The sequence below is a fragment of the Betta splendens genome, chromosome 9, assembly GCF_900634795.4.
Source record: "Betta splendens chromosome 9, fBetSpl5.4, whole genome shotgun sequence".
Lineage (NCBI taxonomy): Eukaryota > Metazoa > Chordata > Actinopteri > Anabantiformes > Osphronemidae > Betta > Betta splendens.
Genome location: NC_040889.2, coordinates 14,485,837 through 14,511,888, shown reverse-complemented (window position 1 = coordinate 14,511,888; position 26,052 = coordinate 14,485,837). Strand labels below are relative to the sequence as shown.

The 26,052-nt window shown below is 42.5% G+C and overlaps 9 non-coding genes across 9 annotated transcripts; all 9 read right to left on the bottom strand.

Annotated features, from left to right (window-relative positions):
• Nucleotides 1-124: 124 nt before the first annotated feature.
• trnat-ugu (transfer RNA threonine (anticodon UGU)) lies at nt 125-198 on the bottom strand. The gene has a single exon. It is a non-coding gene; the product is annotated as a tRNA-Thr (tRNA).
• Nucleotides 199-510: 312 nt separating this feature from the next.
• trnas-aga (transfer RNA serine (anticodon AGA)) lies at nt 511-584 on the bottom strand. The gene has a single exon. It is a non-coding gene; the product is annotated as a tRNA-Ser (tRNA).
• A 566-nt stretch (nt 585-1,150) lies between these two features.
• trnas-aga (transfer RNA serine (anticodon AGA)) lies at nt 1,151-1,224 on the bottom strand. Its single transcript has one exon. It is a non-coding gene; the product is annotated as a tRNA-Ser (tRNA).
• A 2,479-nt stretch (nt 1,225-3,703) lies between these two features.
• trnat-agu (transfer RNA threonine (anticodon AGU)) lies at nt 3,704-3,777 on the bottom strand. The gene has a single exon. It is a non-coding gene; the product is annotated as a tRNA-Thr (tRNA).
• Nucleotides 3,778-4,153: 376 nt separating this feature from the next.
• Nucleotides 4,154-4,227, bottom strand: trnat-ugu (transfer RNA threonine (anticodon UGU)). Its single transcript has one exon. It is a non-coding gene; the product is annotated as a tRNA-Thr (tRNA).
• A 312-nt stretch (nt 4,228-4,539) lies between these two features.
• Nucleotides 4,540-4,613, bottom strand: trnat-agu (transfer RNA threonine (anticodon AGU)). The gene has a single exon. It is a non-coding gene; the product is annotated as a tRNA-Thr (tRNA).
• Nucleotides 4,614-4,977: 364 nt separating this feature from the next.
• trnat-ugu (transfer RNA threonine (anticodon UGU)) lies at nt 4,978-5,051 on the bottom strand. The gene has a single exon. It is a non-coding gene; the product is annotated as a tRNA-Thr (tRNA).
• A 2,552-nt stretch (nt 5,052-7,603) lies between these two features.
• trnat-ugu (transfer RNA threonine (anticodon UGU)) lies at nt 7,604-7,677 on the bottom strand. The gene has a single exon. It is a non-coding gene; the product is annotated as a tRNA-Thr (tRNA).
• Nucleotides 7,678-8,829: 1,152 nt separating this feature from the next.
• On the bottom strand, nt 8,830-8,903 carry trnat-ugu (transfer RNA threonine (anticodon UGU)). The gene has a single exon. It is a non-coding gene; the product is annotated as a tRNA-Thr (tRNA).
• Nucleotides 8,904-26,052: the final 17,149 nt, after the last annotated feature.

The window sequence follows — 26,052 nt, the reverse complement described above, 5'->3', positions numbered from 1 at the left end:
ACCTTAATGGGCAAAATTTAAAGGTGTTTTTACAACTCAACATGCACCTCACTTTACATAAGGTGTACTTGAAAATGCTTCTAAATAATGTGCAATTTATCTAAATCTGTAATTTTGTATCAGCAGGCACTGCTGGGATTTGAACCCAGGATCTCCTGTTTACAAGACAGGCACTTTGACCAGCTAAGCCACAGCGCCTTTTTTGTGCAAAATCTAAAGTTGTTTCCACAGCTCACTTTACATACGGTGTACGTGAAAATGGATCTCAATAACCTACAATCTATCCAAATCTGTAATAAGGTATCACCTGGCACTGCTGTGAGTTGAACGCATGATCTCCTGTTTACAAGACAGGCACTTTGACCAGCTAAGCAACATCACCTTATTCGGGTAAAATTTAAAGTTGTTGTTGTTTTTACAGCTCAACATGCACCTCACTTTACATAAGGTGTACTTGAAAATGCTTCTAAATAATGTGCATTCTATCAAAAGCTGGAAATAGGTATCAGCAGGCGCTGCTGGGATTTGAACCCAGGATCTCCTGTTTTCTAGACAGGCACTTTGACCAGCTAAGCCACAGCGCATTTTTAGCACAAAATCTAAAGTTGTTTCCACAGCTCACCATGCACCTCACTTTACATAAGATGTAGTTGAAAATATTTCTAAATAACATGCAATCTATTATTGTTTCTCCACCTCACTTTACATAAGGTGTACGTGAAAATCTATATACAAATGTAAGCAACTATCAAAAGACACTGCTGGGATTTGAACCCAAGATTTCTTGTTTAGAAGCCAGGCACTTTGACCATCTAAGCCACAGCACCTTAATGGGCAAAATTTAAAGGTGTTTTTACAACTCAATATGCACCTCACTTTACATAAGGTGTACTTGAAAATGCTTCTAAATAATGTGCAATCTTTCTAAATCTGTAATTAGGTATCACCTGGCACTGCTGTGAGTTGAACGCATGATCTCCTGTTTACAAGACAGGCACTTTGACCAGCTAAGCAACATCACCTTATTCGGGTAAAATTTAAAGTTGTTGTTGTTTTTACAGCTCAATATGCACCTCACTTTACATAAGGTGTACTTGAAAATGCTTCTAAATAATGTGCAATCTATCAAAAGCTGTAAATAGGTATCAGCAGGCGCTGCTGGGATTTGAACCCAGGATCTCCTGTTTTCTAGACAGGCACTTTGACCAGCTAAGCCACAGCGCCTTTTTAGCACAAAATCTAAAGTTGTTTCCACAGCTCACCATGCACCTCACTTTACATAAGATGTAGTTGAAAATATTTCTAAATAACATGCAATCTATTATTGTTTCTCCACCTCACTTTACATAAGGTGTACGTGAAAATCTATATACAAATGTAAGCAACTATCAAAAGACTGTGCTGGGATTTGAACCCAGGATCTCTTGTTTAGAAGCCAGGGACTTTGACCATCTAAGCCACAGCACCTTAATGGGCAACATTTAAAGGTGTTTTTACAACTCAACATGCACCTCACTTTACATAAGGTGTGCTTGAAAATGCTTCTAAATAATGTGCAATTTGTCTAAATCTGTAATTTGGTATCAGCAGGCACTGCTGTGAGATGAACGCATGATCTCCTGTTTACAAGACAGGCACTTTGACCAGCTAAGCAACATCACCTTATTCGGGAAAAATTTAAAGTTGTTGTTGTTTTTACAGCTCAACATGCACCTCACTTTACATAAGGTGTACTTGAAAATGCTTCTAAATAATGTGAAATCTATCAAAAGCTGTAAATAGGTATCAGCAGGCGCTGCTGGTATTTCAACCCAGGATCTCCTGTTTACTAGACAGGCACTTTGACCAGCTAAGCCACAGTGCCTTTTTTGCGCGAAATTTAAAGTTGTTTCCACAGCTCACCATGCACCTCACTTTACATAAGATGTAGTTGAAAATATTTCTAAATAACATGCAATCTATTATTGTTTCTCCATCTCACTTTACATAAGGTGTTTGTGAAAATCTATATACAAATGTAAGCAACTATCAAAAGACACTGCTGGGATTTGAACCCAAGATCTCTTGTTTAGAAGCCAGGCACTTTGACCATCTAAGCCACAGCACCTTAATGGGCAAAATTTAAAGGTGTTTTTACAACTCAATATGCACCTCACTTTACATAAGGTGTACTTGAAAATGCTTCTAAATAATGTGCAATCTTTCTAAATCTGTAATTAGGTATCACCTGGCACTGCTGTGAGTTGAACGCATGATCTCCTGTTTACAAGACAGGCACTTTGACCAGCTAAGCAACATCACCTTATTCGGGTAAAATTTAAAGTTGTTGTTGTTTTTACAGCTCAATATGCACCTCACTTTACATAAGGTGTACTTGAAAATGCTTCTAAATAATGTGCAATCTATCAAAAGCTGTAAATAGGTATCAGCAGGCGCTGCTGGGATTTCAACCCAGGATCTCCTGTTTACTAGATAGGCACTTTGACCAGCTAAGCCACAGTGCCTTTTTTGCACGAAATCTAAAGTTGTTTCCGAAGCTCACCATGCATCTCACTTTACATAAGATGTAGTTGAAAATATTTCTAAATAACATGCAATCTATTATTGTTTCTCCACCTCACTTTACATAAGGTGTACGTGAAAATCTATATACAAATGTAAGCAACTATCAAAAGACACTGCTGGGATTTGAACCCAGGATCTCTTGTTTAGAAGCCAGGGACTTTGACCATCTAAGCCACAGCACCTTAATGGGCAACATTTAAAGGTGTTTTTACAACTCAATATGCACCTCACTTTACATAAGGTGTACTTGAAAATGCTTCTAAATAATGTGCAATCTATCTAAATCTGTAATTAGGTATCACCTGGCACTGCTGTGAGATGAACGCATGATCTCCTGTTTACAAGACAGGCACTTTGACCAGCTAAGCAACATCACCTTATTCGGGAAAAATTTAAAGTTGTTGTTGTTTTTACAGCTCAACATGCACCTCACTTTACATAAGGTGTACTTGAAAATGCTTCTAAATAATGTGAAATCTATCAAAAGCTGTAAATAGGTATCAGCAGGCGCTGCTGGTATTTCAACCCAGGATCTCCTGGGTACTAGACAGGCACTTTGACCAGCTGAGCCACAGTGCCTTTTTTGCGCGAAATTTAAAGTTGTTTCCACAGCTCACCATGCACCTCACTTTACATAAGATGTAGTTGAAAATATTTCTAAATAACATGCAATCTATTATTGTTTCTCCATCTCACTTTACATAAGGTGTTTGTGAAAATCTATATACAAATGTAAGCAAATATCAAAAGACACTGCTGGGATTTCAACCCAGGATCTCTTGTTTAGAAGCCAGGCACTTTGACCATCTAAGCCACAGCACCTAATGGGCAAAATTTAAAGGTGTTTTTACAACTCAATATGCACCTCACTTTACATAAGGTGTACTTGAAAATGCTTCTAAATATTCTGCAATCTATCTAAATCGGTAAATAGGTATCAGCAGGCAATGCTGCGGTTTGAACTCAGGATCTCCTGTTTACAAAACACGCACTTTGACCAGCTGAGCCACAGTGCCTTTTTTGCACAAAATCTAAAGTTGTTTCCACAGCTCACTATGCACCTCACTTTACATAAGATGTAGTTGAAAAGGTTTCTAAATAATATGCAATCGATTTACATCTGTAAATAGGTATCAGCAGGCACTGCTGGGATTTGAACCCAGGATCTCCTGTTTACTAGACAGGCACTTTGACCAGCTAAGCCACAGCGCCTTGTCATTGCGACATTTAAAGTTGTTTCTACACCTAACTTTACATAAGGTGTTCGTGAAAATGGTTCTTAACAACCTGCAATTTACCTACAGATGTAAATAGGTATCACCAGGCACTGATGGGATTTGAACCCAGGATCTCCTGTTTACAAGACAGGCACTTTGACCAGCTAACCCACAGGGCCTTGTTCCTGCAATATTTAAAGTTGTTAATACACCTCACTTTACAAAAGGTGACCATCTAAGCCATAGCACCTTAATGGGCAAAATTTAAAGGTGTTTTTACAACTCAACATGCACCTCACTTTACATAAGGTGTACTTGAAAATGCTTCTAAATAATGTGCAATTTATCTAAATCTGTAATTTTGTATCAGCAGGCACTGCTGGGATTTGAACCCAGGATCTCCTGTTTACAAGACAGGCACTTTGACCAGCTAAGCCACAGCGCCTTTTTTGTGCAAAATCTAAAGTTGTTTCCACAGCTCACTTTACATACGGTGTACGTGAAAATGGATCTCAATAACCTACAATCTATCCAAATCTGTAATAAGGTATCACCTGGCACTGCTGTGAGTTGAACGCATGATCTCCTGTTTACAAGACAGGCACTTTGACCAGCTAAGCAACATCACCTTATTCGGGTAAAATTTAAAGTTGTTGTTGTTTTTACAGCTCAACATGCACCTCACTTTACATAAGGTGTACTTGAAAATGCTTCTAAATAATGTGCATTCTATCAAAAGCTGGAAATAGGTATCAGCAGGCGCTGCTGGGATTTGAACCCAGGATCTCCTGTTTACTAGACAGGCACTTTGACCAGCTAAGCTACAGCGCCTTTTTAGCACAAAATCTAAAGTTGTTTCCACAGCTCACCATGCATCTCACTTTACATAAGATGTAGTTGAAAATATTTCTAAATAACATGCAATCTATTATTGTTTCTCCACCTCACTTTACATAAGGTGTACGTGAAAATCTATATACAAATGTAAGCAACTTTTAAAAGACACTGCTGGGATTTGAACCCAGGATCTCTTGTTTAGAAGCCAGGCACTTTGACCATCTAAGCCACAGCACCTTAATGGGCAAAATTTAAAGGTGTTTTTACAACTCAACATGCACCTCACTTTACATAAGGTGTACTTGAAAATGCTTCTAAATAATGTGCAATTTATCTAAAACTGTAATTTTGTATCAGCAGGCACTGCTGGGATTTGAACCCAGGATCTCCTGTTTACAAGACAGGCACTTTGACCAGCTAAGCCACAGCGCCTTTTTTGTGCAAAATCTAAAGTTGTTTCCACAGCTCACTTTACATACGGTGTACGTGAAAATGGATCTCAATAACCTACAATCTATCCAAATCTGTAATAAGGTATCACCTGGCACTGCTGTGAGTTGAACGCATGATCTCCTGTTTACAAGACAGGCACTTTGACCAGCTAAGCCACAGCGCCTTGTAATTTCAATATTTATAGTTGTTTCTACACCTAACTTTACATAAGGTGGACGTGAAAATGGTTCTAAATAACCTGCAATTTACCTACAGATGTAAATAGGTATCACCAGGCACTGCTGGGATTTGAACCCAAGATCTCCTGTTTTCAAGACAGGCACCTTGACCAGCTAAGCAACATCACCTTATTCGGGTAAAATTTAAAGTTGTTGCTGTTTTTACAGCTCAACATGCACCTCACTTTACATAAGGTGTACTTGAAAATGCTTCTAAATAATGTGCAATCTATCAAAAGCCGTAAATAGGTATCAGCAGGCGCTGCTGGGATTTCAACCCAGGATCTCCTGTTTACTAGACAGGCACTTTGACCAGCTAAGCCACAGTGCCTTTTTTGCGCGAAATCTAAAATTGTTTCCACAGCTCACCATGCACCTCACTTTACATAAGATGTAGTTGAAAATATTTCTAAATAACATGCAATCTATTATTGTTTCTCCACCTCACTTTACATAAGGTGTACGTGAAAATCTATATACAAATGTAAGCAACTATCAAAAGACACTGCTGGGATTTCAACCCAGGATCTCTTGTTTAGAAGCCAGGCACTTTGACCATCTAAGCCACAGCACCTTAATGGGCAAAATTTAAAGGTGTTTTTACAACTCAATATGCACCTCACTTTACATAAGGTGTACTTGAAAATGCTTCTAAATAATGTGCAATCTATCTAAATCTGTAATTAGGTATCACCTGGCACTGCTGTGAGTTGAACGCATGATCTGCTGTTTACAAGACAGGCACTTTGACCAGCTAAGCAACATCACCTTATTCGGGTAAAATTTAAAGTTGTTGTTGTTTTTACAGCTCAACATGCACCTCACTTTACATAAGGTGTACTTGACAATGCTTCTAAATAATGTGCAATCAATCAAAAGCTGTAAAAAGGTATCAGCAGGCGCTGCTGGGATTTGAACACAGGATCTCCTGTTTACTAGACAGGCACTTTGACCATCTAAGGCACAGCACCTTAATGGGCAAAGTTTAAAGGTGTTTTTACAACTCAACATGCACCTCACTTTACATAAGGTGTGCTTGAAAATGCTTCTAAATAATGTGCAATTTATCTAAATCTGTAATTTGGTATCAGCAGGCACTGCTGGGATTTAAACTCAGGATCTCCTGTTTACAAGACAGGCACTTTGACCAGCTAAGCCACAGCGCCTTTTTTGTGCAATATCTAAAGTTGTTTCCACAGCTCACTTTACATAAGGTGTACGTGAAAATGGATCTCAATAACCTACAGTCTCTCCAAATCTGTAATTAGGTATCACCTGGCACTGCTGTGAGTTGAACACATGATCTCCTGTTTACAAGACAGGCACTTTGACCAGCTAAGCAACATCACCTTATTCGGGTAAAATTTAAAGTTGTTGTTGTTTTTACAGCTCAACATGCACCTCACTTTACATAAGGTGTACGTGAAAATGGATCTCAATAACCTACAATCTATCCAAATCTGTAATTAGGTATCACCTGGCACTGCGGTGAGTTGAACGCATGATCTCCTGTTTACAAGACAGGCACTTTGACCAGCTAAGCAACATCACCTTATTCGGGTAAAATTTAAAGTTGTTGTTGTTTTTACAGCTCAACATGCACCTCACTTTACATAAGGTGTACTTGAAAATGCTTCTAAATAATGTGCAATCAATCAAAAGCTGTAAAAAGGTATCAGCAGGCGCTGCTGGGATTTGAACACAGGATCTCCTGTTTACTAGACAGGCACTTTGACCATCTAAGACACAGCACCTTAATGGGCAAAGTTTAAAGGTGTTTTTACAACTCAACATGCACCTCACTTTACATAAGGTATACTTGAAAATGCTTCTAAATAATGTGCAATCTATCAAAAGCTGTAAATAGGTATCAGCAGGCGCTGCTGGTATTTCAACCCAGGATCTCCTGTTTACTAGACAGGCACTTTGAGCAGCTAAGCCACAGTGCCTTTTTTGCGCGAAATTTAAAGTTGTTTCCACAGCTCACCATGCACCTCACTTTACATAAGATGTAGTTGAAAATATTTCTAAATAACATGCAATCTATTATTGTTTCTCCACCTCACTTTACATAAGGTGTTCGTGAAAATCTATATACAAATGTAAGCAACTATCAAAAGACACTGCTGGGATTTGAACCCAGGATCTCTTGTTTAGAAGCCAGGCACTTTGACCATCTAAGCCACAGCACCTTAATGGGCAAAATTTAAAGGTGTTTTTACAACTCAACATGCACCTCACTTTACATAAGGTGTGCTTGAAAATGCTTCTAAATAATGTGCAATTTATCTAAATCTGTAATTTGGTATCAGCAGGCACTGCTGGGATTTGAACCCAGGATCTCCTGTTTACAAGACAGGCACTTTGACCAGCTAAGCCACAGCGCCTTTTTTGTGCAATATCTAAAGTTGTTTCCACAGCTCACTTTACATAAGGTGTACGTGAAAATGGATCTCAATAACCTACAGTCTCTCCAATCTGTAATTAGGTATCACCTGGCACTGCTGTGAGTTGAACACATGATCTCCTGTTTACAAGACAGGCACTTTGACCAGCTAAGCAACATCACCTTATTCGGGTAAAATTTAAAGTTGTTGTTGTTTTTACAGCTCAACATGCACCTCACTTTACATAAGGTGTACGTGAAAATGGATCTCAATAACCTACAATCTATCCAAATCTGTAATTAGGTATCACCTGGCACTGCTGTGAGTTGAACACATGATCTCCTGTTTACAAGACAGGCACTTTGACCAGCTAAGCAACATCACCTTATTCGGGTAAAATTTAAAGTTGTTGTTGTTTTTACAGCTCAACATGCACCTCACTTTACATAAGGTGTACGTGAAAATGGATCTCAATAACCTACAATCTATCCAAATCTGTAATTAGGTAGCACCTGGCACTGCTGTGAGTTGAACGCATGATCTCCTGTTTACAAGACAGGCACTTTGACCAGCTAAGCAACATCACCTTATTCGGGTAAATTTAAAGTTGTTGTTGTTTTTACAGCTCAGCATGCACCTCACTTTACATAAGGTGTACTTGAAAATGCTTCTAAATAATGTGCAATCTATCAAAAGCTGTAAATAGGTATCAGCAGGCGCTGCTGGTATTTCAACCCAGGATCTCCTGTTTACTAGACAGGCACTTTGAGCAGCTAAGCCACAGTGCCTTTTTTGCGCGAAATTTAAAGTTGTTTCCACAGCTCACCATGCACCTCACTTTACATAAGATGTAGTTGAAAATATTTCTAAATAACATGCAATCTATTATTGTTTCTCCACCTCACTTTACATAAGGTGTTCGTGAAAATCTATATACAAATGTAAGCAACTATCAAAAGACACTGCTGGGATTTGAACCCAGGATCTCTTGTTTAGAAGCCAGGCACTTTGACCATCTAAGCCACAGCACCTTAATGGGCAAAATTTAAAGGTGTTTTTACAACTCAACATGCACCTCACTTTACATAAGGTGTGCTTGAAAATGCTTCTAAATAATGTGCAATTTATCTAAATCTGTAATTTGGTATCAGCAGGCACTGCTGGGATTTGAACCCAGGATCTCCTGTTTACAAGACAGGCACTTTGACCAGCTAAGCCACAGCGCCTTTTTTGTGCAATATCTAAAGTTGTTTCCACAGCTCACTTTACATAAGGTGTACGTGAAAATGGATCTCAATAACCTACAGTCTCTCCAAATCTGTAATTAGGTATCACCTGGCACTGCTGTGAGTTGAACACATGATCTCCTGTTTACAAGACAGGCACTTTGACCAGCTAAGCAACATCACCTTATTCGGGTAAAATTTAAAGTTGTTGTTGTTTTTACAGCTCAACATGCACCTCACTTTACATAAGGTGTACGTGAAAATGGATCTCAATAACCTACAATCTATCCAAATCTGTAATTAGGTATCACCTGGCACTGCTGTGAGTTGAACACATGATCTCCTGTTTACAAGACAGGCACTTTGACCAGCTAAGCAACATCACCTTATTCGGGTAAAATTTAAAGTTGTTGTTGTTTTTACAGCTCAACATGCACCTCACTTTACATAAGGTGTACGTGAAAATGGATCTCAATAACCTACAATCTATCCAAATCTGTAATTAGGTATCACCTGGCACTGCTGTGAGTTGAACGCATGATCTCCTGTTTACAAGACAGGCACTTTGACCAGCTAAGCAACATCACCTTATTCGGGTAAAATTTAAAGTTGTTGTTGTTTTTACAGCTCAACATGCACCTCACTTTACATAAGGTGTACTTGAAAATGCTTCTAAATAATGTGCAATCTATCAAAAGCTGTAAAAAGGTATCAGCAGGCGCTGCTGGGATTTGAACCCAGGATCTCCTGTTTACTACACAGGCACTTTGACCATCTAAGGCACAGCACCTTAATGGGCAAAGTTTAAAGGTGTTTTAACAACTCAACATGCACCTCACTTTACATAAGGTGTACTTGAAAATGCTTCTAAATAATGTGCAATCTATCAAAAGCTGTAAATAGGTATCAGCAGGCGCTGCTGGTATTTCAACCCAGGATCTCCTGTTTACTAGACAGGCACTTTGACCAGCTAAGCCACAGTGCCTTTTTTGCGCGAAATTTAAAGTTGTTTCCACAGCTCACCATGCACCTCACTTTACATAAGATGTAGTTGAAAATATTTCTAAATAACATGCAATCTATTATTGTTTCTCCACCTCACTTTACATAAGGTGTTCGTGAAAATCTATATACAAATGTAAGCAACGATCAAAAGACACTGCTGGGATTTGAACCCAGGATCTCTTGTTTAGAAGCCAGGCACTTTGACCATCTAAGCCACAGCACCTTAATGGGCAAAATTTAAAGGTGTTTTTACAACTCAACATGCACCTCACTTTACATAAGGTGTGCTTGAAAATGCTTCTAAATAATGTGCAATTTATCTAAATCTGTAATTTGGTATCAGCAGGCACTGCTGGGATTTAAACTCAGGATCTCCTGTTTACAAGACAGGCACTTTGACCAGCTAAGCCACAGCGCCTTTTTTGTGCAATATCTAAAGTTGTTTCCACAGCTCACTTTACATAAGGTGTACGTGAAAATGGATCTCAATAACCTACAATCTATCCAAATCTGTAATTAGGTATCACCTGGCACTGCTGTGAGTTGAACGCATGATCTCCTGTTTACAAGACAGGCACTTTGACCAGCTAAGCAACATCACCTTATTCGGGTAAAATTTAAAGTTGTTGTTGTTTTTACAGCTCAACATGCACCTCACTTTACATAAGGTGTACGTGAAAATGGATCTCAATAACCTACAATCTATCCAAATCTGTAATTAGGTATCACCTGGTACTGCTGTGAGTTGAACGCATGATCTCCTGTTTACAAGACAGGCACTTTGACCAGCTAAGCAACATCACCTTATTCGGGTAAAATTTAAAGTTGTTGTTGTTTTTACAGCTCAACATGCACCTCACTTTACATAAGGTGTACTTGAAAATGCTTCTAAATAATGTGCAATCTATCAAAAGCTGTAAAAAGGTATCAGCAGGCAATGCTGGGATTTGAACCCAGGATCTCCTGTTTACTAGACAGGCACTTTGACCATCTAAGGCACAGCACCTTAATGGGCAAAGTTTAAAGGTGTTTTAACAACTCAACATGCACCTCACTTTACATAAGGTGTACTTGAAAATGCTTCTAAATAATGTGCAATCTATCAAAAGCTGTAAATAGGTATCAGCAGGCGCTGCTGGTATTTCAACCCAGGATCTCCTGTTTACTAGACAGGCACTTTGACCAGCTAAGCCACAGTGCCTTTTTTGCGCGAAATCTAAAGTTGTTTCCACAGCTCACCATGCACCTCACTTTACATAAGATGTAGTTGAAAATATTTCTAAATAACATGCAATCTATTATTGTTTCTCCACCTCACTTTACATAAGGTGTACGTGAAAATCTATATACAAATGTAAGCAACTGTCAAAAGAAACTGCTGGGATTTGAACCCAGGATCTCTTGTTTAGAAGCCAGGCACTTTGACCATCTAAGCCACAGCACCTTAAGGGGCAAAATTTAAAGGTGTTTTTACAACTCAATATGCACCTCACTTTACATAAGGTGTACTTGAAAATGCTTCTAAATAATGTGCAATCTATCTAAATCTATAATTAGGTATCACCTGGCACTGCTGTGAGTTGAACGCATGATCTCCTGTTTACAAGACAGGCACTTTGACCAGCTAAGCAACATCACCTTATTCGGGTAAAATTTAAAGTTGTTGTTGTTTGTACAGCTCAACATGCACCTCACCTCACCTCGCCCTTGTTCCTGCAATATTTAAAGTTGTTCCTACACGTCACTTTACATAAGGTGTACTTGAAAAAGGATCTCCTGTTTACAAGACAGGCACTTTGACCAGCTGGTTCCAAATAACCTGCAATCTATCTACAGATGTAAATAGGTATCTCCAGACACCGCTAGATTTTGTACCCAGGATCACATGTTTACAAGATAGGCACTTTGACCAGCTAAGCCACAGCGCCTTATTTGGGCAAAATTTTAAGTTGTTTCCACAGCTCACCATGCACCTAACTTTACATAAGATGTAGCTGAAAATGTTTCTAAATAACATGGAATCTATCTACATCTGTAAGTAGGTATCAGAAGGCACTGCTGGGATTTGAACCCAGGATCTCCGGTTTTTAGACAGGCATTTTGACCAGCTAAGCCACAGGGCCTTGCTGATGCCATATTTAAAGTTGTTTCTACACCTTACTTTACATAAGCTGTGCGTGAAAATGGTTGTTTCCACACCTCACTTTACATAAGGTGTACGTGAAAAAACTTCTAAATAATGTGCAATCTATCTAAATCTGTAAATAGGTTTAAGCAGGCAATGCTGGGAGTTGAACCAAGGATATCCTGTTTACTAGACAGGCACTTTGACCAGCTAAGCAACAGCACCTTGTTAATGCCATATTTAAAGTTGTTTCTAAACCTCACTTTACATAAGGTGTACGTGAAAATGGTTCTAAATAACCTGCAATCTATCTACAGATGTAAATAGGTATCACCAGGCACTGCTGGGATTTAAATCCAGGATCTCCTGTTTACTAGACAGGCACATTGACCAGCTAAGCCACAGCGCCTTGTTCTGGCAGAAACTTAAGTTGTTTCTACAGCTCACCATGCACCTCACTTTACATAAGATGTAGTTGAAAATGTTTCTAAATAACATGCAATCTATCTACAGATGTAAATAGGTGTCACCTATTAGGTGTCAGGAGATTTGAACACATGATCTCCTGTTTACTAGACAGGCACATTGACCAGCAAAGCCACAGTGCCTTGTTCTGGCATAAATTAAAGTTAATTGTGAAAGTTACTCAAACATCAGATTCCAGTAAAAATTCACCAGGATTCGTCCATTATTAGTTACAAAAAACAAATTGTTGGGGTTTGAGAGTAAATCCCTTGTTTACTAAATATGTACTGTGACCAACTATGCCACAGTGGCATGGAAAGTAAATGCCTCTACAGGTCACCATGCACCTCATTTTACATAACATGTGTGTGTGAAAATGCCTTTTTTTAATAATTTGCAATCTATTTACATAGATAAACAACTATCACTAGTATTTTAATAATTTGCAATTCATTTACAGCAAATTAATTAATGGGGAGGTATTCACTAAATACATTGAACAAAAGTGGTGGCTCAACTTACCAACACGATCCATTATTGGTGAATTATTACCGCAGACATCAAGCAGTACTTACATGCACTGAAATGGCTTTCAGTGTACTGTAGCATCTTCTTCAATACTAAAGGAAACCTTTTCACCTTTTCATGGAACATAAGACATATTACCAATACCATAAAACTTTAGGAGGACAATCTCCTGCAAACATGGAATCATTTTGAAAAGACTATTTGTAATACATTCAGATTAGTGCTGTGTTTAGTGTTGGAGTTGTTTACCATTAAAATTCCCAAAAGGGCATTGAGGGGAACTTAAGAGGAAGGAGAAGGGAGGTTTGTGAACCTACAGGAAAGCATTTTCTTGCATTTTTTCGGTCATTATCACATCTGTTACAATGTCACAACAAAATATGTCCTCTTCATTTAACTTATTCCCTGGGGAAGGAGTGGGCTGCCCTAAACCTGGCACCGTGTGCTTCCCAAGCCTTCCTCTAGCAACTGGACCACTAGGCCACAAGCTACTCAGAGTTGGACATTGAAGGGGAGAAGCAATTTTGGGCTTGAGATGTTGAATTGAAATTTAAGAAAGCCTTTCTAGAAATGTCGTCTTTACTGGGGAGGAAGAATTGACACAGGAGCCTGAACAGTTTCAAGCTATGGATGAAATATTTAGAGTGGAGTCCAAATGATCTGTGGAAACAGTGTTAATGATTCACAATAGCTGCACAAGTGTTGCACCCATTAACAAGAAGGAAGAGAAAAGAGGTAATGAAGAAAAGCAGCAAGAAAATGTAATTAGATTTTTAACCATTTTAATATTTTAGTTTCTCAGTTGGACATGTCATGACCATGACCCAGTGACACGCAATGGAAGTGAAACTACCACCAACTTCACCAGAACATTAAAACAGTTTTACTGTAGTACTGTATGTGCAACAATATATTTAAAATCTGTTGTACCGGATGCCAGGACCTAACAAGGTGACAGTTCCTTGTCAAAGGAATGTCATTTAATTAAATAATATTAAATATTGTAGTATATAAAATAGTTGCCACTTTCGATTCACAAGAAACAAATGAATGACTGAATACTACAAAGTATTTTCATAATTACTAAACACTGCACTAATTTATTGGTCTTGTCTTGTAAACAGGAGATCCTGGCTATTGTTGTATCTATGCTTAGTGAGAGCTCTGGATGCACTGCGCCCTTCATGTAGCAATGTTTGTCACTACACCGGAGTCTGCAGTTATCACTTGTGTCATTTCCTGTTTTATTGTGATTACATCCGGTTTTCTGTTCCATCAGGTTTAGTGGTGTCACAAACCGACGATGGAGGAAGGACCCAAATGCACAGCGTTGACTCAAGTATGATAAGAAGGTTTATTAGCAAGGTCAGGCAGGCAGAGGTCATACACGGTGGAGTAGCAATCAGATCCGACAAGGAGCAGGCAGAGACGTGGTCAAGGTGCAGGCAGAGGTCAACTTACAGTACAGGACGTCATAGGCTAGGCAAGAGCAGGGTCGAGGACAAAGCATGGTCAGTAACACAAGGCAAGAGATCAAGGAATGCTGGAATGCTAGTGAGAAATTAACATAGACAATTTGGCAGGGAACTATTGCTAGAGGTGGAGCTTAAATACTACATGGCTAATGACTGATGAGATGCAGGTGATGATAACAACTGGAAGTAAAGCTGGGTAGACTGGGTGTGGACTAAACAGGAAATGATAACAAAATAAAACCGGACATGACTAGACAAACGTAACTAAGAAACATGAATCATGACAGAACCCCCCCGTCTAGGGCGGATTCCTAGACGGCCCAGGGAGCTCCAGGTGGGCTTGGTGAAAATCCCTCATGAGGGACGGGTCCAAGATGTTTCGGGCCGGAATCCACGAGCGCTCCTCCGGCCCGTACCCCTCCCAGTCCACCAGGTACTGTAGACCGCGTCCTCGGCGGCGGCAGTTGAGCAGGGTGCGGACGGTGTAGACGGGGCCGCCATCGACCAGTCGTGGAGGAGGAGGTAACGGCGTGGGTGGAACCAGGGGGCTAGACCGGAAGGGCTTGAGACGGCTGACTGGAATGTTGGATGGATACGCATGGTTCTTGGCAAGGTGAGTCTGACAGCAGAGGGATTGATAATGCGTTCAATACGGAAGGGACCAATGAATTTCTGAGATAGCTTACGTGATGAGGACTTGATGGGCAGGTCTTTAGTGGACAGCCAGACCTGCTGTTCGACCGTGTAGGATGAAGCCTCTGAGCGGTGACGGTCAGCTGCTCTTTTGTAGCATTCCTGGGTGAATAACATGGTTCGTCTTGCCTGGGCCCAGGTGCGTCAGCAGCGTCTCAACAGGGCATGAGGGGATGGAATGATGATTTCTTTTTCCAGAGACGGGAAGAGCGCGGTGGCTGGTATCCGTAGGCACACTGAAAGGGAGACATGCCGGTGGAGGAACAAGGTAATGTGTTATGTGCATATTCTACCCACAGTAACTGTTGGCTCCAGGATGACGGATTGGTGGAGGCAAGGAGACGGAGACCGGTTTCCAGCTGCTGGTTCATGCGCTCTGTCTGACCATTGGCTTCGGGGTGGTAACCTAAGGTGAGGCTTACTTGAGCTCCAAGTAGCTCTCAGAATTCTTTCCAAAAACGGGACATGAACTAGGGCCTGAAACGACGTCCTTGGGGAACCCATGCAGCCAAGCAGACAGCCCAGTACTGCCTGGGTTGTCTGCTTGGCTGAGAGAAGCTTAGATAGGGGAACAAAATGGGTTAACCTAGAGAACTGATCTATGACTGTGAGGACTACAGTATTACCCCGGGAAGGAGGAAGACCTGTTACAAAATCCAGGGCAATATGGGACCAAGGACGATGTGGAACTGGTAGAGGCTGGAGGAATCCCTGAGGTGGCTTGTGCGATGATTCATGGGTGGAACAAACAGGACAGGCGGTGACGTATTCTCGTACGTCCTTTAGTACGGATGGCCACCAAAAGCAACTGCTGATCACGAAGGCAGTCCGCTGGACCCCAGGGTGGCAACTGAAGGACGAGGTGTGGGCCCAGTGGACTACCTCCCCCCGAAGCTCCGGAGGAACGAACAGCCGATTTGGTGGGCAGGACGGAGGCACCGGAAGACCTCGAGTCGCCTCCTGGACACGGCTCTCAATGCACCAGGTTACGGCCCCAACAAGACAGGAAGCTGGCAGGATTGTTGTGGGTTCCGACATCTCATCCGGCTCAGACTCATGCACTCTTGACAGTGCATCCGGTTTACCGTTCCTGGATCCAGGGCGATATGAAAGATGAAAATTGAACCGGGCAAAGAACAAGGCCCAACGGGCTTGACAGGAATTAAGATGTTTAGCAGTAGTGATGTACTCAAGGTTTTTATGATCAGTAAATACTTGAAAAGGCTGCTCAGCTCCCTCCAACCAGTGGCGCCACTCCTCCAAGGCCACTTTGACCACGATAACTCCTTGTTTCCAATGTCGTAGTTCTGCTCCGCTGGAGATAGTTTCCTGGAGAGAAACGCACAAGGATGCAAGCGCCCACCTTGAGGAGCCCGCTGGGAGAGAACTTCTCCGACCCCAGAGTCCGAGGCATCCACCTCCACCACGAACTGATGGCTAGGATCAGGCATGCGCAGGACAGGAGCCGTGGTGAAGGCAGTCTTGAGTCGCTGGAAGGGAGTCTCAGCTTCAGGCGACCACTGAGACAAGAGACTTTAGACAAGGTTAGGTTATGGAGAGGTGCGACTATGGAGCTAAACCTATGGATGAACCGGCGATAGAAATTGGCAAAGCCTAAGAACCGCTGGACATCTCGGCGGCACTGCGGTTGCGGTCGGCGACGGCCTGCGTCTTGGCTGGATCCATCTGAATGCCTTCAGGGGTAATTATGAATCCCAAAAAAGAGATGGTGGTGGCGTGAAACTCGCACTTCTCGGCTTTGACGAATAGCCTGTGTTCATAGAGCTTCTTTAAGACTTGACGGACATGGTTCCGGTGTTCTTCTTCGGTGCACGAAAAAAACAAAATATCGTCAAGGTACACAAAGGCAATAACGTTAGTCATGGGGCTCAATATGTCGTTAACCATGGCCTGGAAAATCGCGGGGGCGTAGGTGAGACCAAAAGGCATCACGTGGTACTCTTAATGTCCGGCGGGAGTGTTAAAGGCCGTCTTCCATTCATCCCCTTCTCTGATGCGGACCAGGTGATATGCATTCCTCAGATCCAATTTGGTGAAGAACCTGGCTTCAGCCAGGAGCTCAAAAGCTGAGGAGAGCAGAGGAAGAGGATAAGCGTCTCGGACTGTGATGGCGTTGAGTCCACGGTAGTCGATGCAGGGACGCAGAGAGCCATCATTCTTTTCTCCTAAGGATATCCTAAGGCGACTAAGGATTGGTCAATGTACTCAGACATGGCCTTGCGTTCAGGAGCTGAGAGAGAGAATAAACTTCCCTTGGGGGGTGTGGTACCTGGGCGAAGATTGATGCAGCAGTCGTAGGAACGGTGCGGCGGGAGAGAAGTGGCTCTCCCCTTACTGAAAACTTGGCCAAGGTCATGATAACAAGACGGGACGGATGAGAGATCAAGCTTCTCCTGTGGCATGGCTAGCGCTGGGTTGGGTACCGACTGAGGACTTGGAGAAAAACATGATTCGTGGCACTCGGCCCTCCAGTCCTCCAATCTATTTTGGGGTTATGGCGTCTGAGCCAGGTATATCCAAGGACCACGGAATGTGCAGAAGACTCGACCACATGAAAATGGATCTGCTCTGAATGAGCATCCGGGAAAACCATGGTGATGGGACCAGTACTGTGCGTGACCTTCCATAATCTATGACCGTCTAAGGCTGTGGCTTCTAATGAGTAGGGAGTGGAAACGTGGGCACGCCCAGATGCTTGACCAGGCTAGCATCCACGAGGCTAGCGTCGGCACTGGAATCCACCAAAACTGCCTGCTGAATAGACTGGGTCCCCACGGAGAATGTGGCTACGGGTAACGGCCTGACGAAGGATTTGCACAGTGTAGATTGGCTCACCACTAACTGGGCATGACGAGGCGATATGGCCGGGTTGGCCACAGTATAAGCACAGACCTGAGTTTCGTCTGCGGTCCTTCTCCGCGCTCGTCAGACGTAGACGTTCCAATTCCATGGGTTGTGATGCTGGCGCTGACGCGGCTGACGCGGCTGACGCGGCGACTCCCTCTGCGTGGAGGTGGTGAGTTGGTGCGTGTTGCCGGAAGACCTGCGACGAGGTGTGTTCAGGGTGACTGGGTGATTCTAGACTCGAGGACGCCATTAGCTTGGAGCGTCGCGGTGGGTTAGTGCGTTCCTCCTCACGGCGCTCCTTGATGGTAGTCCATAACCAACGATCCACCTTGATGGCCAGGGCTATTAATTCATCTAGGTCGACTGGGGTTTCGGTGGCTGCTAGACTGTCTTTAACTCGACGGGACAGACCTTTGATGAATACGTCACTTAGAGCAGTGGAGTCCCAACCTGCCTCCGCGGCGAGTGTCCGAAACTCCATGGCATACGCGGAAGCAGAGCGATCCCCTTGACGGAGACTCACCAGCTTCTGGGCGGCTTCTCGACCCGGCGTGAGCTCCTGGAAGATGCGTTTCAGGGCGGCAGAGAAGGCTGTGAACGAGGCTAGACAGGCTGAGTTATTTTGCCACTCTGCTGTGGCCCAAACTTCCGCTTTTCCCGAGAGGTGGGACACGGCGATAACGACCTTTGCTTGCTCCATTGGAAAAGACGGAGCATGAAGCTCGAATTGTATCTCACATTGGGTTAGGAAAGCTCTGCAATCACCTTTGTCACCGGAGAATCGCGTCGGAGCTCCGAGTTGAACGTGTGGAGCGGCTGAGCTTGGCATGGGTATTGCGGTGGCGACCGGAGCTGGATCTTGTTTTACTCGCTGGGTACCGCCAGTTGTTCTCCGTATGCCGTCATGAGATTTTCCTGGTGAGCTGCGTATCTGGAAAGTTCCTGAAGCATCATGGTGATTCGTTCTTCTTGGGTACGAATCCGCACTTCCTGGGCTTGCAGCTCGGTCTTGATGGACTTGGCGCCAGCTGGGTCCATGTTTGGCCAGATTGTTCTGTCACAAATTTGACAAATGGTTGCTTTACCCCCGGTCACACCTTGATTCACCAGCTGCCGCTAATCAGTAATCTATCATTGTATTTAACTTCCAGTATTCACTCCAGTCCCCTGCCATATTGTTGCGTGACTTTTCAGTGCTTCGTTCTGTGTCCTCGTATCATGTTCTGACTATCTGCCCATTTCCTGTTTTTGACCGCCTGTCTGTACTTTTGCTGTGCCCGCCTGCTGCCGAAATTGCCTGCTACTTACTGTACCTGAGTCTGCCTGCTCCTTGTTTGTACCGTCACCAGTGAGTTTTCCTGTGTATGACCCTTCTCTGATTACTGGATATTGCCAAAGCTATTAAAACGAACTTCTACTGATTCACTTGTCTTGAGCTGTTCATATGGGTCCGCCACGTTAAGAATCCTATGAAAGTTAAAAATAAGGGGTAGGTGGTGGTACATGGATATGTACAGTAGTATAAGACATCCATCCTAAAGTAAAGTGTGAGTGCATGTGGACATTTCTTCTTTCAGCTGTCTTTCAGTCCAGCTTTGTCCAGCCACTCGTAGGATTTGTCAGTTTCAACCACCTCTTCTATCTGCCGTTGGTGCATACCGTGTAGAAGTTTGTCCTTCCATGAGGGTTTCTCTCTTTTTTTCCCCTCTTCCTCTGGTGTCTGCTGCCTGAGGTATTCACTGAGCACATCATCTGTTGGGGCCATTTTCCTGATGTATTCATGGAGCTTAGTTGTTTAATCCTGGATAGTGGCTTTGACACTCACTAATCCGTGGCCTTCTTTCCTCCACTTGGCATACAGTCTCGGGGTGCTAAGTTTGGGGTGTAACCCTTCGTGCATTGTAAGGAGCTTCCTTGTCTTGATATCAGTAGCTTCCATCGCCATAGTTTTTTATTTGTTTTTAAAACTATATTTAAAATTTTATATAATTGTGTTTTTTCTGTGAGGGAACAAAGAAGGAGTCAGACCACATACAATTCTTCGGTTTTTCTATGCAAACTTGGCCATTAAAGCTGATTCTGATACCTGATGGGATACCTGTCAAATACCTGATCACTGGGAGGGCGTAGGTGTTGATTTCCTGGACTTTGTTCTTCCCATTCATGTGACTTCTCAGGATCTGCCTTACACTTGGATGTACTTAGTGGTTGCTGTTTTCCTTGTGGCCTCTTCGTGGTTACCATTTGCCTGTGGGATTTCAAGGTATTTTTAGCTTGAAGTTCCATCTGGCCGGTGCTACTACTTTACCTCCAGGCATGCCCGGCAAACACGGAATGCCCGCGGAGGAGTTAAGTCTAACTCTCTGAATAAAAGAGGTGGAGGTGCGACACAAGGAGTTAGAGGTTGAGGCCACTGCGCTAAAAAGTATGCTTCGAAAATTCTGTGTGGAGTCAAAACAAAAGTAGGACGAGGGGTAACCTCCTTTTGTTGTTTGCTGTGAGAAAAACCAGTTAGGAATTGTTGGGAATCAGTCCGTCTGAGTTGGTTTTTGAGCATACTGTACGCGAACCATTGTGTCTGCTTTGGGAAAAGTGGCTGTCAGCTCATTTAGAGAGAAACTACATCATGCATGTGAAATAGCTTGAGAATCGCTGTTCTGCACAAACGAAGATGAAAATGCTTTATCACAAAAAGTCTGTTGCGTGACTGTTTGATTCAGATGACCGCGTGCCGGTGTTAGTGCCAGTTGCTGGTTCAGGACTGCAACCTAAGTTTCATGGTCCATATCTAAAGATCAAAAGCTTAGTGAAACTGACTATATCATCAACCCCCGACCGCAAGAAGAAAAGACGCGTGTGTCATATCAACATGCTGAAATGGTATATGGAGCAGTAGGATGTGCCTTTACCTGCTTCTGTAGTGCCCGTAGTCTCTTCTGGGTCGTAGAGTTTCCCCTCAAACCCTGTGTCAAGACCTGACAGTTCCTTTCTTTAATGATTATTGCAAATTAAATGCCATCACAAAGGCAAAAAAATATGTAACGAAGCTCGACCTTCTAAAAGGGTATCGCCATGTTCCATTAACCCCACAGGCATCTGACATTAGTGCATTTATTACTCCAGACCATTTCCTCCAATATACTGTAATGCCATTCAGATTAAAAAACATTTAATGAAGACAGTGCTCTCCAGTGTGAAAGACTGCGAAGTATACTTAGATGACATAGTAGCATATTCTGTTACTTGGACAGATCATGTGAAGTCCCTGGGTGAAATATTTGATCATTTACATTCTGCTTCCCTCACTGTTAATTTAGCCAAATTTGAGTTTGGAAAAGCCGTAGCTACCTATTTACGTAAAGAAGTGGGTCAGGGCCAAGTTTGCCCCGTTACAGCAAAGGTCCAAGCAATAATGGATTTTCCAGCACCCCAAACTTGATGCAAGCTCCGCCGATTTCTGGGGATGGCGCCCTTTTTGTTGTAAATACATTTTTCTCCTGTTTATGGTAGGATCATAGGAAAGTCGCCCTGTTCTTTGTTTTCCGCATTCATTTTCAAGCAGGTTAAGTAGAGCATGGAAGGATTTGTTTTGTTTGTTACTTTGGGCACTGTTCTCTTCCGAAGCAAATAAACGCTACCAACATATACTGGTTTTGGTTTGGTTACTTGGGCTTGACAGGAGGGGAAGACAGCAACTCTGTTGTGTATTTGCCCTAGATGCAGGCGTAACACTACCAATTCCTTTTTGGGCACTGCTCATGTATTGATCCATCTGCCTGCTCATCTTAGCTCATATGATGCCTGACAGGATCATGTTGTGAAGACGCAGGTTATTGGGCAGTAGTTGAATGGGACTATTGGAGAGGCATATACTGTACATTGGTGGGTCTGCTGTCATGTTACTTCTACTTCTGTTGCTTCTACTTCCGCCTCTCGAGGAGTGCAGACGTGTTTTCTCTCTGCTCCCACTCTGCTTTTGCTTGCAGTGTCCTTGTCTTGTCTTTTTCTGAGCACCCTGTTCTGCTATTCTGGAATAACATTTTTGAACATGGAGCTAATCAACTGGTCACTCAGCGCATTGGACAAAATGTTTTCACAAAGGAAAGAATCTCCGGGAGAACCACTCTGTCCCTTGGGGACTTTTGCCTCCGGCTACGTGCGGGACGCGTGGGATTCCTGGTGCCCCCTGTGTCTGGAGCCTCTGTCCATCGAGGATGCAGAGGATCTATTCATATTTTGGACTTTGATAACTGGGCTACTCATGATTGGCTTTGGTGGTGCCCTGCTTTATCGGAAGATTGGAAAGATTGGAAAATCTGTGGCTGGCTCATTGGCGTGTCCACCGGCTGTGGAGCTGCAAACACCGACGGGGGCCATGGTTACTCGGCTGACGGAATTACACCAGAGGATTGCCCGGATTGAAGGACTGATCTGTAACATCTCAGCCCGTTCGGATGCCCGGATTACAGGACTGACTAATAAGATCTCAGCCCGTACGGAGGAAGACAAGAGACTGAGGGATAACATCTGCAGACAGACTGAACACTTGGTGAATATGGTGACAGCCTTGTCTGACAGGCTTGAGGAGATGTCACGGGTGACCCATGGTCCCACAAGAGGCGAAGAAGCCCTGAGTTCTGATCGATTGGAGTATTGATCTAGACAAATTAGTCATGGATTGTTAAAATGTATTAATTTTAGCTGTGTATTACTCTGTCCCTTCTCCCTCACCCCTCCCTTCCCGGGTCCAATCTAGCTCACCAGCTGTGCCTCTATCTATCCTCTTCCCCTTATTGTGACTCCCTTCAAGGACAACTGTTGGACTGACCTGTAAAGATCTTGGTCGGCCTCGGTCATACTTCTATAAACAACACTTCACTACACTGATTCAGATACACCCCCCCCCCCTCCCCTCCTTACAGTCTCACTGTCTGCTCTCCGACCTTATCTGTCTGTCCTGATGAACCCAAGAAAAAATTCCAGCAAGGTTTCCACTTGTACTGTGTAATACTGTATGTGTGTGCGTTTTATTACTGTTTGTACTGCAATTTGCTTCCACTGTCGGACTAGCGCCGGGTAACCTGGCTGCTAATGGGAATTTCCCCGCTGTGGGACTAATAAAGACATTCTTAATTCTTAATTCTTAATTCTTATTACCACCATTACCATAGTTCATTAACTTCTTTCAATGTTGCCTCCAAGTTCTGTTTCCATAGGGGATACTGTGTTGATCTTATTGACAAATACATCAAGGATGACAGATTCTGTGCTGTATATTAGTCTTAGTGATGGTCACAGCTATTGTGTTAGGTATTAGTTTGTTGGTTGTTTCTGCTAGAAGTGTCCCACACTAGGTAGGTGGGACTCGAACATGCCCCCTACTACATGTATACTATGGAAAAAAGTGGGCTGTCGGAGACTGGTACACATCTGGTGACTCAGGCATTAGCTATCTTGGTTAGACTCTTAAGCTTCATGTGTGGTTGGCACCTGACAATACATCAAAAAAAGACATCTCAACAATGGTCATCTTGCATCCGCTGACAAGGTCATGGAGAAAAAGGGAGTAGGAGGAAACCCCAATTAACATTAAACGATTTATTAAATACAGGGTGGGCCATTTATGTGGATACACCTTAATAAAATGGGAATGGTTGGTGATATTACCGTCCTGTTTGTGGCACATTAGTATATGTGAGGGGGCAAACTTGATGCAGCTCCCGCCAGCAAGCATTAATTGACAGACAAGGTAATTTTTCTGAAAAGTGGCGTTATGATATAAATATGACATTTTAAAATAAAACGTTTCGGAGAAGAAGAAGGCAGATGTAATAATTGATATTATTATAAAATTAATTATTATGAAATAGAATTTCATGATGAGTAGATTTTACAGCAGAAAGCTGCATGCATTTTATAATAATAAGCTTAATTTGGAAAATGTTTGTGGTTATTTTATAAATTCCTGGTCAGTTTACACATTTGTCTCTTTATTTATATACTGTACTGTTTGTACTGTATTTATTTCATAATGCCCTATTAACTAATTTAATTATGAACAACTTGAAATTCCAAAAATATTGTGGGTGTAGCAGATGATGATGTAATGGACTTTAACCTCTCTCAGTCTTTCTTGGGTCCTTGGGCCAATGTTTCATCTTTTGACATGTCATCTGGCACTGATGTCACGCCAGCCTGCAGCTTCACCTCTGTTATTCTCTTTCAGTATCCTATTAGCCCAGTCCACAACAGACCTCGCACCTCTTTTGACCCATCTAGAGTCTATTGTTCGAGTTATCTTCGGTTCTCTTGTTCGGGCTGTCTTCAGGGCCTATGCCACTAGACACCGAGCTTTGAAGATATCTATCCTGTTTGTCTGAACATATTGTAAAAAGACAACCACAAACAGGAAGGACTACAATGTCCTTTGAAATCATACAGCAGGTAATACAGCATATGATATTTATACTTATCAATAAGAAAACATCCATGTTGGTTGTTGAATTATTTTATTGCTTCACAATAAACAAAATGATGAGGAAAATTATAGCAGATTTCTCCTAGGGAAACACTATTTCTCTGCCATGTATGAGCACAACCAGATTAGCAATCAGCTTTTAGGTGCTTGAGCATAGCAAAGGTAGCGGCTGCCTGCAGACACTCACCAGAAGCAGGTTGATGAAAGAGCTGTGATGTTGCCTTTTAAAGGGCTCATATCATGCAAAATCCACTTTTTAGACATTTTGGAGCGTTCCTATGACTCTATGGGTCACATATAAACACACTGAGCACGGTAGAAATGCACTTCCTGCTTTTTTCACATTTTGAAAACGTAAATTTTCTCACCCAATGAAAACAGACCACGACCTACTCTGAGGCCGTGTCCCAGTTGTCGTCACCTTGGTCGGAAGTTCTCCCTGCAAATCCTGAACCACCACCCCCACAATGATCCCGAACCAAAACTGGACTTCCGCCATTTCCCCCCTCTCACTCACCGTGAACAGACCAGCACGGCAGCGCCCAAGTCCTCCCATAGAAATAGTTCGGTTCTTGGGTGTTCTAACCAACACCAAAGTCTATTCACTTTAACAAGGGATCAACAAGTGAGGATTTGTTGGTCACTTTTATTTTTAACGGACCGGTGCCAGAAACACTGCCTCAGCATTTATACGTATGTGCATTTCAAACGAGGGTGCGTACAATGCTGGATTTGTTTAACGGCTCCTGTTGGAAAAAAAGGATCTATTCCTACAGTCCGTCATCCACTCACTGAAGTAAGTACATGCTTGATATTTATAATGTTTTAAAATGTTAGTTTGTCCGTTTAAATGTAGTAACCTATGTGTGGGGCAAGTTACTAGCTAGCTATGCTAACGGCTACAGCCAGTCGACTTCCACTGATACAGCTACCCAGCAAATTATTCCTTCAGAGCGAGAAATGTGCAGTAAGAGTTTCTTTGTTTTTCCTCTAGCTTCTGATTACTGTACCTACACTATGCTGTAGAACACCATATAATCCATTATCACAAGGTTTTACCTAAAGCAAAATAAATGTGCGAATCAAACCATGTCTTAAATGTGCAGTTCAGTCCCACCATTTTAAAGTTGATGTGGTTTTAATGTCAACACTGTAAATTATGGCATCATGACAATCACCAGGGTACCGTGTAAATGTGTAAAACACATCTTATATCTTACCAGTGCTCAAAGCACTGACTCAAATCTTGTCAGTCCTGCAAAGGTTCAACTCAATCCCCCAATCTTCAGAGAGAATCCTCCTTCCATTGAATTCCAAAGGTTGGCTTATTCAGTCCAGCCTCCAGAGTGCATTCCAATAAATATGCTTCCTTTTCTTGTAATCGTTTGAGCAGTGGTAATCATTTCTGACTGCCTCCGTCTTTCTGAGTCAAGCGACAGTGACATCACTAGAAACATTCACAGATCACAGAGGTTGTAAATGAGAATGAAAAAGCAAAGGGATGAGGAAAAC